Below are 12,234 nucleotides of genomic sequence, written 5' to 3' on the forward strand. Positions count from 1 at the left end.
TTCTCACCATGGAGCGATACAGAGGCATTATGACATTTTCCGTTTTATTCACCATTCCCTTTCTAATAATTCCCGACATTCTGTTTGCTTTTTTGACTGCCGCAGCACACTGAACTGACGATTTCAATGTGTTATCCACTATGACACCTAGATCTCTTTCTTGGGTAGTAGCACCTAATATGGAACCCAACATTGTGTAACTATAGCAAGGGTTATTTTTCCCTATATGCATCACCTTGCACTTGTCCACATTAAATTTCATCTGCCATTTTGATGCCCAATTTTCCAGCATCACAAGGTCTTCCTGCAATTTATCACAATCTGCTCTTGATTTAACTACTCTGAACAGTTTTGTATCATCCGCAGATTTGATTACCTCACTTGTATTTCTTTCCAGATCATTTATAAATATATTGAAAAATAAGGGTCACAGTACAGATCCCTGAGGCACTCCACTGCCCACTCCTTTCCACTGAGAAAATTGTCCATTTAATCCTACTCTCTGTTTCCTGTCTTTTAGCCAGTTTGTAATCCACGAAAGGACATCGCCACCTATCCCATGACTTTTTATTTTTCCTAGAAGCCTCTCATGAGGAACTTTGTCAAACGCCTTCTGAAAATCCAAGTACACTACATCTACCGGTTCACCTTTATCCACATGTTTATTAACTCCTTGTGAGGCAAGACTTGCCTTGGGTAAAGCCATGCCGACTTTGTTCCATTATTTATTTATTTATTTATTTTTAACTCCATGTCTTTCTATATGTACTGTGATTTTGATGTTTAGAACACTTTCCACTATTTTTCCTTGTACTGAAGTCAGGCTAACCGGTCTGTAGTTTCCCGGATTGCCCCTGGAGCCCTTTTTAAATATGGGGGTTACATTAGCTATTCTCCAGTCTTCAGGTACAATGGATGATTTTAATGATAGGTTACAAATTTTTACTAATAGGTCTGAAATTTCATTTTTTAGTTCCTTCAGAACTATGGGGTTTATACCATCCGGTCCAGGTGATTTACTACTCTTAAGTTTGTCAATCAGGTCTACCACATCTTCTAGGTTCACCGTGATTTGGTTCAGTCCATCTGAATCATTACCCATGAAAACCTTCTCCAGTACGGGTACCTCCCCAACATCCTCTTCAGTAAACACCGAAGCAAAGAAATCATTTAATCTTTCCACAATGGCCTTATCTTCTCTAGGAGCCCCTTTAACCCCTTGATCATCTAATGGTCCAACTGACTCCCTCACAGGCTTTCTGCTTCGGATATATTTTTAAAAGTTTTTACCGTGAGTTTTTGCCTCTACGGCCAATTTCTTTTCAAATTCTCTCTTAGCCTGTCTTATCAATGTCATACATTTAACTTGCCATGTTTATGTATTATCCTATTTTCTTCTGTTGGATCCTTCTTCCAATTTTTGAATGAAGATCTTTTGGCTAAAATAGCTTCTTTCACCTCCCCTTTTAACCATGCCGGTAATCGTTTTGCCTTCTTTCCATTTTTCTTAATGTGTGGAATACATCTGGATTGTGCTTCTGGATGGTATTTTTTAACAATGACCACACCTCTTGCACACTTTTTACTTTTGTAGCTGCACCTTTCAGTTTTTTTCTATTTTTCTCATTTTATCAAAGTTTCCCTTTTGAAAGTTTAGCAGTAATGCAACCCATTCCACCTGTATTTCTATGCAAAACTGTGATGTTATATGTATCAGTTCTTTGCTAAATCTGAATGATTAGAAAAATGCCCACTCAATTCTGTTTCACACACAAGTCATCAAAACTTTGCACTTATCTGAATATTGTTCATTATTCACATATCTTCTTGAGTCATTTTCTATAACTCTTCAGATTACCGAAACCTTTTAATCTTATATATGGAAACGCCAACATAGAAAATGTTTTGCTAACACTGCATCAGGGTAATCTATATAATTCAAGAGATATATAAAAATCAATCTTCAGACATCTTATAAATGCTTTACTCTTCTAAAATTAAAAAATACAGTTTTTCTTATAGCATCATATTTATTTTCTCAACAGATTGGGCTCAAACAATTAACTTTGCTGTGCCATTTTTTAACGCACGAACATCTTGATTTCAACCAATCTTGTTTCTTTGTAATCTGTGTTCCCATGTTACCCACATTTCAAAAAATGTCATCACGTAATGACAGATATCAATCAATCATGATTACTTCTCCCATTTAAAGAGGGGCTTTAATCAATCTGCCCAATTTCTTTCATATTTAAACAACTGATTCAGTCTGAATTTTATTTTAAACTGTTCTATTCAATTTTACTGTTAAAATCAATTGGTTCCTCTGCTCGTAACCTAAATAAAGACTCTTTGTTTGTACCATATACATTTTTTGGCACGGACAAGAAATCATATACACCACATGACTGGTCGAACAAGTTGTAAAATGTTGAAATTTATAGATATATTGGGTGATAGGGCAAGTGTATTTTTTGATTTGTAAAATCTGATGACAAATCGTGCAGTGTCCACATTTATAATGCCCCTGCAATGTCTTCCCATCTATTGTGGATATATCTTCCCTCTTCTTATCAGACAATACTGCTGTAATAAAATGAATTTTAAGTTCTTACTTCTTGAGAATGCCATCCTAAACTCCAAATCTTCAAAGCCTGATGTCATTTTCACTATATGCCAGCTTGAATGAATACTTTTAATGATTTTCTTAGAAATTGGAGATATCTAGTCACGCATGTTGCTGTATCGGAATCTTCTTTTTTCTCTTTTGATGCTAACAAGGTGGCCCTATTATAATATAACACCCACTTAAAAGCATCCTTAATGCACTTATCAGGATAACCTCTTACTTTTTTCTCTATAAATAGTTTTATTACTTCAATTGCGTCTTTATTTCAAAAATTGAGAAACTGGCAAGCTGGTTTTTTAATGGCAACGGATGTGCACTATTATAATGCAAAAAGGTGTGGCTATCTTGTCTTTTTAAACACCGCCGTGATGATTTCTATCAAATCTATTTTCTTGATTAAAATATCTAAAAAAGATTTTTCTGCAAAATGATAATTCATAGTAAATTGTATCTTCTCATCACATGTATTGATCCATTTCCCAAACTGCTTCATTCTGCCTCACTGGCCTTCCACACCATAAAAATATCATCTATATATTGTTTGTAAAAAGAAATCCTTTTGTAAAAAAGGCAAATGTTCGATCCATGTCTTTTCAAGTTTCATCATAAATAGATTTGCAATAGAGGGGGCCATGGTTGCCCCCATGGCTGTCCCTGATATTTGTTGAAAATATTCATTCTGGAAATAATAAATAATTTTGTGTCAATAATTGTACAATGAAATCTGTGAGTATGCGATGAGGTCGTTCTCTCATGTCCAAAAATTGCTCTATCACTTCCAATGCTACATCCTGCGAAATCGATGTATACAAGGATTGTTTATCCAGAGTAACTAGCCATTGATCTCTGATTTTATCTGTAAGTGATTCAAACATTTGAAGGAAATGTGCTGTGTCTCATATAATTGCTGATCCTTTTTGTACAGAGTCCTTCAAAAAACAATCCACATACTTGGATAACAGTTCAGAATTATTAGATAAAATAATTGGTCTTTCTGGGGGATTCTCAAGAGTTTTATGAATATATTTTACCAGAACACATGGACATTTAGGATTTAAAACATTTTGTTCTTTTGCATTCAGGAAACCAAGTTCTTTCCCATCATCTGTTATTTTCTCAATTATTCGTTGTAGTGTTTTAGTTGGATTTTCCTTCAATTTTTTGTATGTAGTGCTGTCATTAACTTGATGTTTGATCTCATTAATATAATCATCTCTGTTCATCAATACTATTGAACCGCCTTTGTCAGCTGGTGTATAAAAAGGGTAGTATATATCCATGGATGTAACTCATACATAAGAAGACCAGACATGTTACCTTCAATAATTCTTCTGAGGGTTCCTGGGATAAAGATGAACAACCAGAGAGTGATTTTTTTAGAAAAGCCAGCATATATACAAAGAAAGGGACGAGAAGGTTGGAGGGATCACAAAAATATACCCCTCAATATTACAACGAGATTGCAAAGTCAAACATGAGGGAAGAAAATGTAGTTATAAATGTATCTGTTGGGTTTGTGGCATATTGTAGACTCTTGGACAAAGTGGCGACTCCTCCCACGGGGAGGGGTCCTGTGGGGAACCACAACAATTGGCTAGACTCTTAGACCTAGATTTATCAAAATGCGGTAACTATCGAATACGATAGCAAAAGGGGCGTGGTTTATGCAAATATTTTATTTTATCGCAATTTAGCTATGTGAAGAGCTAAGTTAGTGCAAATTGCAATAACATTATCAGACTTTGCGATAGGAGCCAGACCTGTTGTATTTCCCACATATATATGAGAGAGAGAAAGAGAGAGAATGGCCATAATGTCATCTCCCTAGATGGGTATTTGTATCCCTTTGGTAAGCCCACCTAGTAACTCGAGGTGAGGTTTAGGTATCAGTGTAGAGGGTTAGGGGCCCCTTTGACATCCAATGTTAGACGTACAAACAGAACAGTGGTCTCTTGTGAACATTTGATGACCCTTGGAGTGAGAAAACTCACTCCAAGATGAGATTTGTGCAATGTTCTCTCCACCTATCTTGATGGACTCTCTACCTGGGTAACATCAAGCTAGGTGGAGAGAACATTCACAAATCTCATCTTGGAGTGAGTGAGATTGCCATGGCTCCAGCGTCACTCCCCCCAGTTAACTGGGGAACCTTTCAGCTCACTGAGTGGAGCCCAGCCTGTCATCAGACGTGCCTCAAGAAGGTGGCACCTCCTCCTGCAATTTCCCTTGCGGTGACTGCTTTTGGTCTTCCGCCTTCATACGCAGACTTGTGAAGAGGCAGAAGGATATCTTCAAAGTTTGATTGTCCCATCAAGCTGCTGCTGGACACTACAACTCCTAGGGGTAGGTCTTACCCTGGTATCTGTGCCCGAGACCCAAGCAATGACTGACTACATTCAAGAGAACCTGGCTAAGAGTTTCATCCGCTCTTCTACTTCGCCCGCAGGCGCGGGCTTTTTCTTCGTCACAAAGAAAGATGGGTCTTTAAGACCATGTATTGATTACCGCTGTTTAAAGGCTATAACCCGCAAAGACAGGTACCCTCTGCCGTTAATCACGGAACTGTTTGATTGCCTCCAGGGCGCCACCATTTTTACCAAGTTGGATCTGCAGCACCTACGAGACAACCTTCTGTTCGCTAAGCTCGACAAGTGTCTCTTTGAAAAATCCAGTCTACCATTCCTAGGCTACATTATTTCCCAGCGAGGTTTTACAATGGATCTGTTGCATTCGGGCCTGCTCTTCGCCCTCGCTCCACCCTATCTACCTCTATGGCGACTCCCTCCAGGCCTGATGGACGGCTTGCTGCCGTGGCATCTCCATGCCGCTTCTCCCCGGCGTCCCCGGACCGGCTCGACGCTGCGGATCCGCCATGTTCCTGATGATGTAGGACGCGTGTGCTCCAAAGTATGTACCAGCAAGGGCGCGAACCTCAGGGGCGTCCCCCTGTAATGACGTCATCCACTTCCAACATAAAAGGTCTTCACTTGCGCTTACGATTCGAGTTAGCAAGGATTGATTGCGGGGATTCATCTGGATCCGCTTCTCTCTACGCTACTCTGCCTCCTCAGACTTCGATGGACTTTGACGGACTCCAAGGACTCCAAGCTACTGTACCTCCTCGGACTTACCAGGGGTACCCACTCCTCAGAGGCCTTGCTCTCTTTTCTCTATTTCAGATTGCAGATAGGAACCGGTACTCGCTCCTCGAAGGCCTATGTTCCTGAACACCCTGAAGATTCTCTACTGCCTAGAAGCTATTAGAGATACAGACAATCGTGAGTTGCTATCGCTCTCTCAGAGCTGTCCCTGGAACCAGGTACTTGCTCCTTAAGGGCCTAACTCTTTCCAGCTACTGAGCCTCTTTAAGATTCTATGTGAGATTGCCATCTACTACTGGATATGTATACAGCATACCCTGTCTACTCACTATCTATAGTCTCCCTACAGCCCAGCAACCCTGGGATTGCAGTTCCAGTATCTGAGGGACTTCAGCCCTGCCAGGCATACCAGCTCACTACTGCCACCTCTGGTGGTTCTACTAACCTGTCTAATAAAAGAACTATCTGTGTCTGTCTCCATACTCAAGCCTAGCCAGTGGTCCCTCTCAGGATATCCTTCTGGGGGCTCTGTCACCTGCCATCGGCCCAAGGATTCACCTATTTACTACAGTGTGCTCACTCCTCCCACTTCAGGAGCTGAGCATAACAGAGTGCTAGCTCTCATCTATGTCTCCACCCATCTGACATCAGAACCATAACAGATTGCAACTCAGCACGGAGATTATACAGAGTGCCAACTCCTCCCCTCTGAGGAGCAAACCTCTAACGGATTTCTAACTCCTCCCTCTTGGGGAGTTCACTCATACATATTGCTAACTTCGCAGTCTAAACCCTAACAGATTGCTAACTCCTCCCCTCTGGGGGAGCAAACCCTAACAAATTGCTAACTCCTCCCCTTTGGGGGAGCAAACCCTAACAGGATCCTAGTAAATTAAAGGGCATCCAAGATTGGCCCCAGTTTGTGGGTCTTTGGGCGCTCCAAAGGTTCCTAGGATTCACAAATTATTACCATTTCATTGCGAACTACTCCCTGCTGGCAGAACCCCTCACAGCCATGACCTGAAAAGGCAGCAACATCAAGAACTGGTCTCCTGAAGCCCTCGCTGCCTTTCAGAAACTCAAGAACGCCTTCTTTTCGGGCCCTTGCTTGTGCCATCTGGATCCAAACTGCCCCTTCATTCTGGAAGTGGACACCTCTACCATAGGGGCTGGGGTGGTTCTGAGTCAGCACGACCCAAGGAGTTCTCCATCCATGCTCATTCTATTCCTGCAAGTTTTCCCCTGCTGAGCAAAATTACAGTATTGGAGATAGGGAGTTGCTTGCAATTAAACTCGCCCTCGAAGAATGGCGCCCCTGGTTGGAGGGCGCTAAGTTTAAGTTCACGATCTTTACTGACCACAAAAACCTCGAGCACCTTGGACATGCCCAGCGTCTCAACGCTCGCCAGGCCCTCTGGGCGTTATTTTTCTCCCGGTTTAACGTCGAGCTCCGCTATCATCTGGTGGAGAAGAACCTCCGAGCGGACGCTTTATCCCGCTCCTTTGAACCTGATGATACCCCGGATGAGGTTTGTCATATCATCGATCTCGCTTGTATCTGTCTGTTTGCCACGATCACAGTTCCAGCCGGGAAGACGTACCTCGCCTGCTCCAAGAGAAGGTCTTGCGTTGGGCGCATGACTCTAAACTAGCCGGTCATTCAGGACGCGCCCGAACTTTGTCTCTCCTTCAACGCTACTACTGGTGGCCCACAATGTCTACCGACACCTCTGCCTACGTGGACTCTTGTCCAATTTGTGCCCAGCAGAAGCCACCAGTAGGTCGACCCTGGGGCCTCCTCCAGCCATTACCTGCACCCGAAGAGCCGTGGACCCAGTTATCCACAGACTTTGTGGTGGACCTTCCACCTTCCAAAGGGAATATGGTTATCTGGATCATCGTGGACCGATTCTCCAAAATGGCTCATTTTGTCCCCTTGCCTGCCTTACCATCGGCCCCGGAGCCAGCACGTCTCTTCTTCCTGTATGGTTTTCACCTGCATGGTCTGCCCACGGATGTTGCCTCAGATAGAGGCCCTCAGTTTGTCGCCCGCTATTGGCGCGCCCTGTGTAAAAGGTTTGGCATCACCATCAGCCTAACTACAGCTTACCACCCTCAGGCCAATGGCCAGGCTGAGTGGATGAACCGCTCACTCAAGAGTTTCCTCCGCACCTACTCAAATGATCAGCAAGACAATTGGGCGGAGTTACTTCCGTGGGCGGAATTCTCCCATAACTCCGACATTGCAGCTGTCACTGGAGTTTCACCATTCTCCAACGTGTATGGCAGACAACCCCGGCTTCCGTTACCGATTCCACTCTCTGTACCCTCGCCGGCAGTTCAGGCCACGGCAGACGCCCTCCAGGCACTTTGGGCCTAGACCAACCTTCATCTGCGCCAGGCCGCGGCACGGGCCAAGAAATCCACGGACGCTCATCGTTGACCAGCTCCAGAGTTCCAGCCAGGCCAGAAGGTCTGGCTAAGCACATGCTATATTCGACTCCCTTCCGTCACAGAGATTCACGCCAAGATTTATTGGCCCATTATCGGTTACCCGGCGTATTGAGCCAATCACGTACCAACTCCGACTACCACCAATTCTCGGAATACACAACTTCTTTCATGTGTCCCTGCTCAAACCGATGGTACTCTCCTGGCCTTCAACCAAAACTCCTGCGCCTTCCCAGGTTGTTGCTGAAACAGATACTACGTACCAAGTGCGAGAAGTCCTCAATGTCTGTAGATGAGGCCGCCGTTGGGAGTACCTTCTCTCCTATGAAGGCTATGGTCCCGAGGAGAATTTGTGGGAGCCTGCTAGCAATATGCTGAACAAGGGACTCCTCCTCCAATTCCATCGTGCCCATCTGGGAAAACCCAGGCCTCCAAGAGGGGGCATAAAGGAGGGGTACTGTTGCGTGTCCCATCCGCAGCAGGCCCACGACCAGGTCTACTCACCTCTGGCGCCCAGCTCCCGGTCGTGGCCCGTCCTCCCTTGTGGCTGTGGGCGGCCGCCTGCACTCTCGAGCCTCCGCTGCCTCCTCGGCTGTTCCTGACTCCGCTGTGAACCTCCCCAGCTCCCAGCGGGTCTCCCCACATGTGCCGTGGGGAGACGCCGCCGTCCAGCATTCTGCTGTTCTCTAGGCACTTGCTATCCTTTAAAGGGGCCATGGCAGCAAACCAACCAATTGCCCTGGATGATGATGTCACCGGGCCCTGCTACTTAAGGCAGGGCCCGCCACTAGTTCCTTGCCTTGGCAACAGGTCTCCATGCTTGTCGTGTGCTCGTTGCTTGTTCCTGACTTCATTCCTGGTTCCTGCTCCTGACTTCGTTCCTGGTCCCTTCCCAGCTTTGCTTGGACTGACCTCTGGCTTTGACCCTTGCTACATCTGAACTACGCTCAGGACTGATCTCTGGCTTTGACCCTTGCTATGTCTAGACCATGCTCAGGACTGATCTCTGGCTTGACCTTTGCTACGTTTTGGACCACGTTCAGGACTGATCCCCGGTTTGACCTTTGCTACGTTTTGGACTATGCTTTGGACTGACCCCCGGCTTTGACTCTCGCTCTCTTGAACTTCATACCTTGCTTAGCTCAGCTGCCTGCCCTGATGCTAGCCTGCTCTTCACCACATCATTGGTGTCTCTCTGGACTTGGCCTTCTCAGGCTCCGGCCTACTACTACCCAGGCGTCACCCATTCCTGTTCCTCCTTGGCGCTCAGGTCTCTGGATCCCTGCCTCGTCCGGACCTGTTTTGGTCTTCCCGATACCTTTGCTGGTCCCTGGCTACCTACTACTTCTTCATCTGGGAATTCGACTGACAGATGCCCACCTAAGACCAGCCAGCCCCGGCACCCAAGGGCTCAACCTGCGGGGAACGTGGGCTGGTATTGGCGAAGCTCCAGTCGGCCTCCATCTCCCAGTCAGCTCTGCTTCCTGACAGTGGGGACCCGTAGGGCTTGCCCTACGGGTAGTGTCAATCTCACCTCGGGCTAAGGGTCTGTTATGACTGTCGGCTGCGAGCGGCCGCAGCCGACCCAACTCACGTCATGTGCGGCTCTGCTCTCTTCTCCGGGTGAACTCACGGCTGTGGCTAGCCACTGCCACCGCATGCCACCTGCTTCCCGAGACTTCTTATGGCGGCTGGGATGCCGCCAACCGCCATGCTTCCACCGGGTTTCCTAGGTGTGCGTGCGCCACCGAGCATCTCTTTGAAGACGCTATGGCGGGAACCTCAGGGGCGTCCCCGATTGATGACATCACAAGCTAGGGTTTATAAGCACCATCCTGGCCCTATGCTAATCGACGGCAATGAATTCCTTCGCTACTGATGCTTGTTCCTATCTCCTCTGATGTCTGTGTCGGACTTGGATCTCTACCTGCAGTTCTGGACTCTGGCTTGGGTACCCGCTCCTCGGGGGCCCTACGTGAACCTCCTTGGGAGAATTGTCTCCAGACCTCCCTGCTCCTTGGGATGGTCCCTGCGCCTCTCCAGAGGTCCTGCCTGCTGGCCTCCCCGCTCCTTGGGGTTGCCTTGAGAACTGCCTTGCATCAGCGATTTGCCGCGCAGCTCCCCACGCCTCGGGGCAGTGCCTACGTCTTTGCACCAGCGACTTGCCTTGCACTTCCCTGCTCCTCAGGGCAGTGCTTACGTCTCTACATCAGCGACTTGCTCCGCACTTCCCCGCTCCTCGGGGCAGTGTCTTCGTCTCTACTCAGTGACTTGCTCCACACTTCCCCGCTCCTTGGGGCAGTGCCTATGTCTCTATACGAGTGACTCTCTCCAGCTTCCCCGTACTGCGGGGTAGCCTACGTCACTACTGCCAAGATTGACTTTGCACTTCCCCACTCCTCAGGGCAGCCTACGTCACTACAGCCAAGATTGACTCTGCGCTTCCCCGCTTCTCGGGACAGCCCCTACGTCATCATACCAGAGACTCTGATCACTATGCTGTTCCGCCCCTTGGGACAGTCTCTGTAACTCGCCTACAGGAGACCCTGTACTTGCGCTCCCCGCTTCTCGGGGTCTGCCTCATGGCACAGCTCTGGGCTTGTCTGCGATCATGTGGTGTGACCCAGCACATTCTCTCTACTGCACTACTACCTTGTTCCCTGCTACAGCTAACCTTGCCTCCCGATGGTGTGGACCTGTGGGCTCCACCCCTCAAGTTGTAACAACCATCACCTCGGGTCAAGGGTTCACGAAACCCACGAATTCTAACAGGGTCCACCTCCCATGCAACAGACAAGTGCAAAGTAATGCACATAGGGAAAATTAATCCAAACAATAGTTAGACGATGTTGGGTTCCATATTAGGAGTCACCACCCAGGAAAAGGATCTAGATATCATTGTGGGTAATCTGTTGAAATTCTTGGCTCAGTGTGCAGAGGAAGTAAAAAAAAAACATAATGTTAGGAAAGGAATGAGAATAACACAGGAAATGACATAATGCCTCTGTATCGCTCCATGGTGAGACCACACCTTGAATATTGTGTACAATTTCGGTCTCTCCATCTCAAAAAAGATATAGTTGCGATGGAGAAGGTACAGAGAAGGGCGACCAAAATGATAAAGGGGATGGAACAGCTCCCCTGTGAGGAAAGGCTGAAGAGATTAGGACTGTTCAGCTTGGAGAAGAGACAGCTGAAGGAGGATATGATAGAGGTCTTTAAAATCATGTGTGGAGTAGAACAGTTCAAGGTGAATCAATTGTTTACTATTTCAAAATATAAGAAGATTAGGCGACACTCCATTAAATTACTAAGCATCATATTTAAAATAAATTAGAAAAATGTCTTTTCTCTCAATGCACAGTTAAATGCAAATTCATTAGCAGAGGATGTGGAAAAGGCTGTTTTAAAGAAAGAAAGAGAAAATAGTGGACAGGTTCCTGTAGGAAAAGTCCATAGACCATTATTAACCAGGTAAACTTGGGGAAAGTCACTGCGTATCCCTGGATGTTAGAACCATGGGATCTATCTGCTTTTTGGGATCCCGTCAGTATTTGTGACCTGGACTGGCCACTGTTGGAAACAGGATACTGGGCTTGATTGACCCGTGGTTTGACCCAGTATAGCAGTTCTTATATTCTTATTCATTGCTTTTGGACTTTGGCTAAAATTGCCTTGTGGCATTTTCATACAGTCATCCAATACAGCAATTTCGAATAATAATATCAACCTGTTGTAATGAGGTAGCCCTCAGCCACTCCTCCTGGCCTTTCACGAGCTGAGTGTGAACCTTTCAGACCATTCTCGGATTGGCACTGCTTGATCTCTGAGCAGATCTGGCTCCAACAGGTGGCAGCTGATGGAAGATACAGATGTGCAGAACCAAGGAAGTGATGTAATCAAAATGGCAAGGGTTGGTGCAGGCAGAATCCGTTCACAGCAAGGAGTACCAAGGCACGGTCAGGGCAGGAGGCAAGCAGAGCGAGGTCAGAACAGTCCGGGTGAAGGCAAAAATGGGAACAGGAGGAAGCAAGTACTCCAGTTCAGGATAAC

This window comes from Rhinatrema bivittatum, chromosome 18 (assembly GCF_901001135.1).
Source record: "Rhinatrema bivittatum chromosome 18, aRhiBiv1.1, whole genome shotgun sequence".
In the NCBI taxonomy this organism is placed as follows: domain Eukaryota; kingdom Metazoa; phylum Chordata; class Amphibia; order Gymnophiona; family Rhinatrematidae; genus Rhinatrema; species Rhinatrema bivittatum.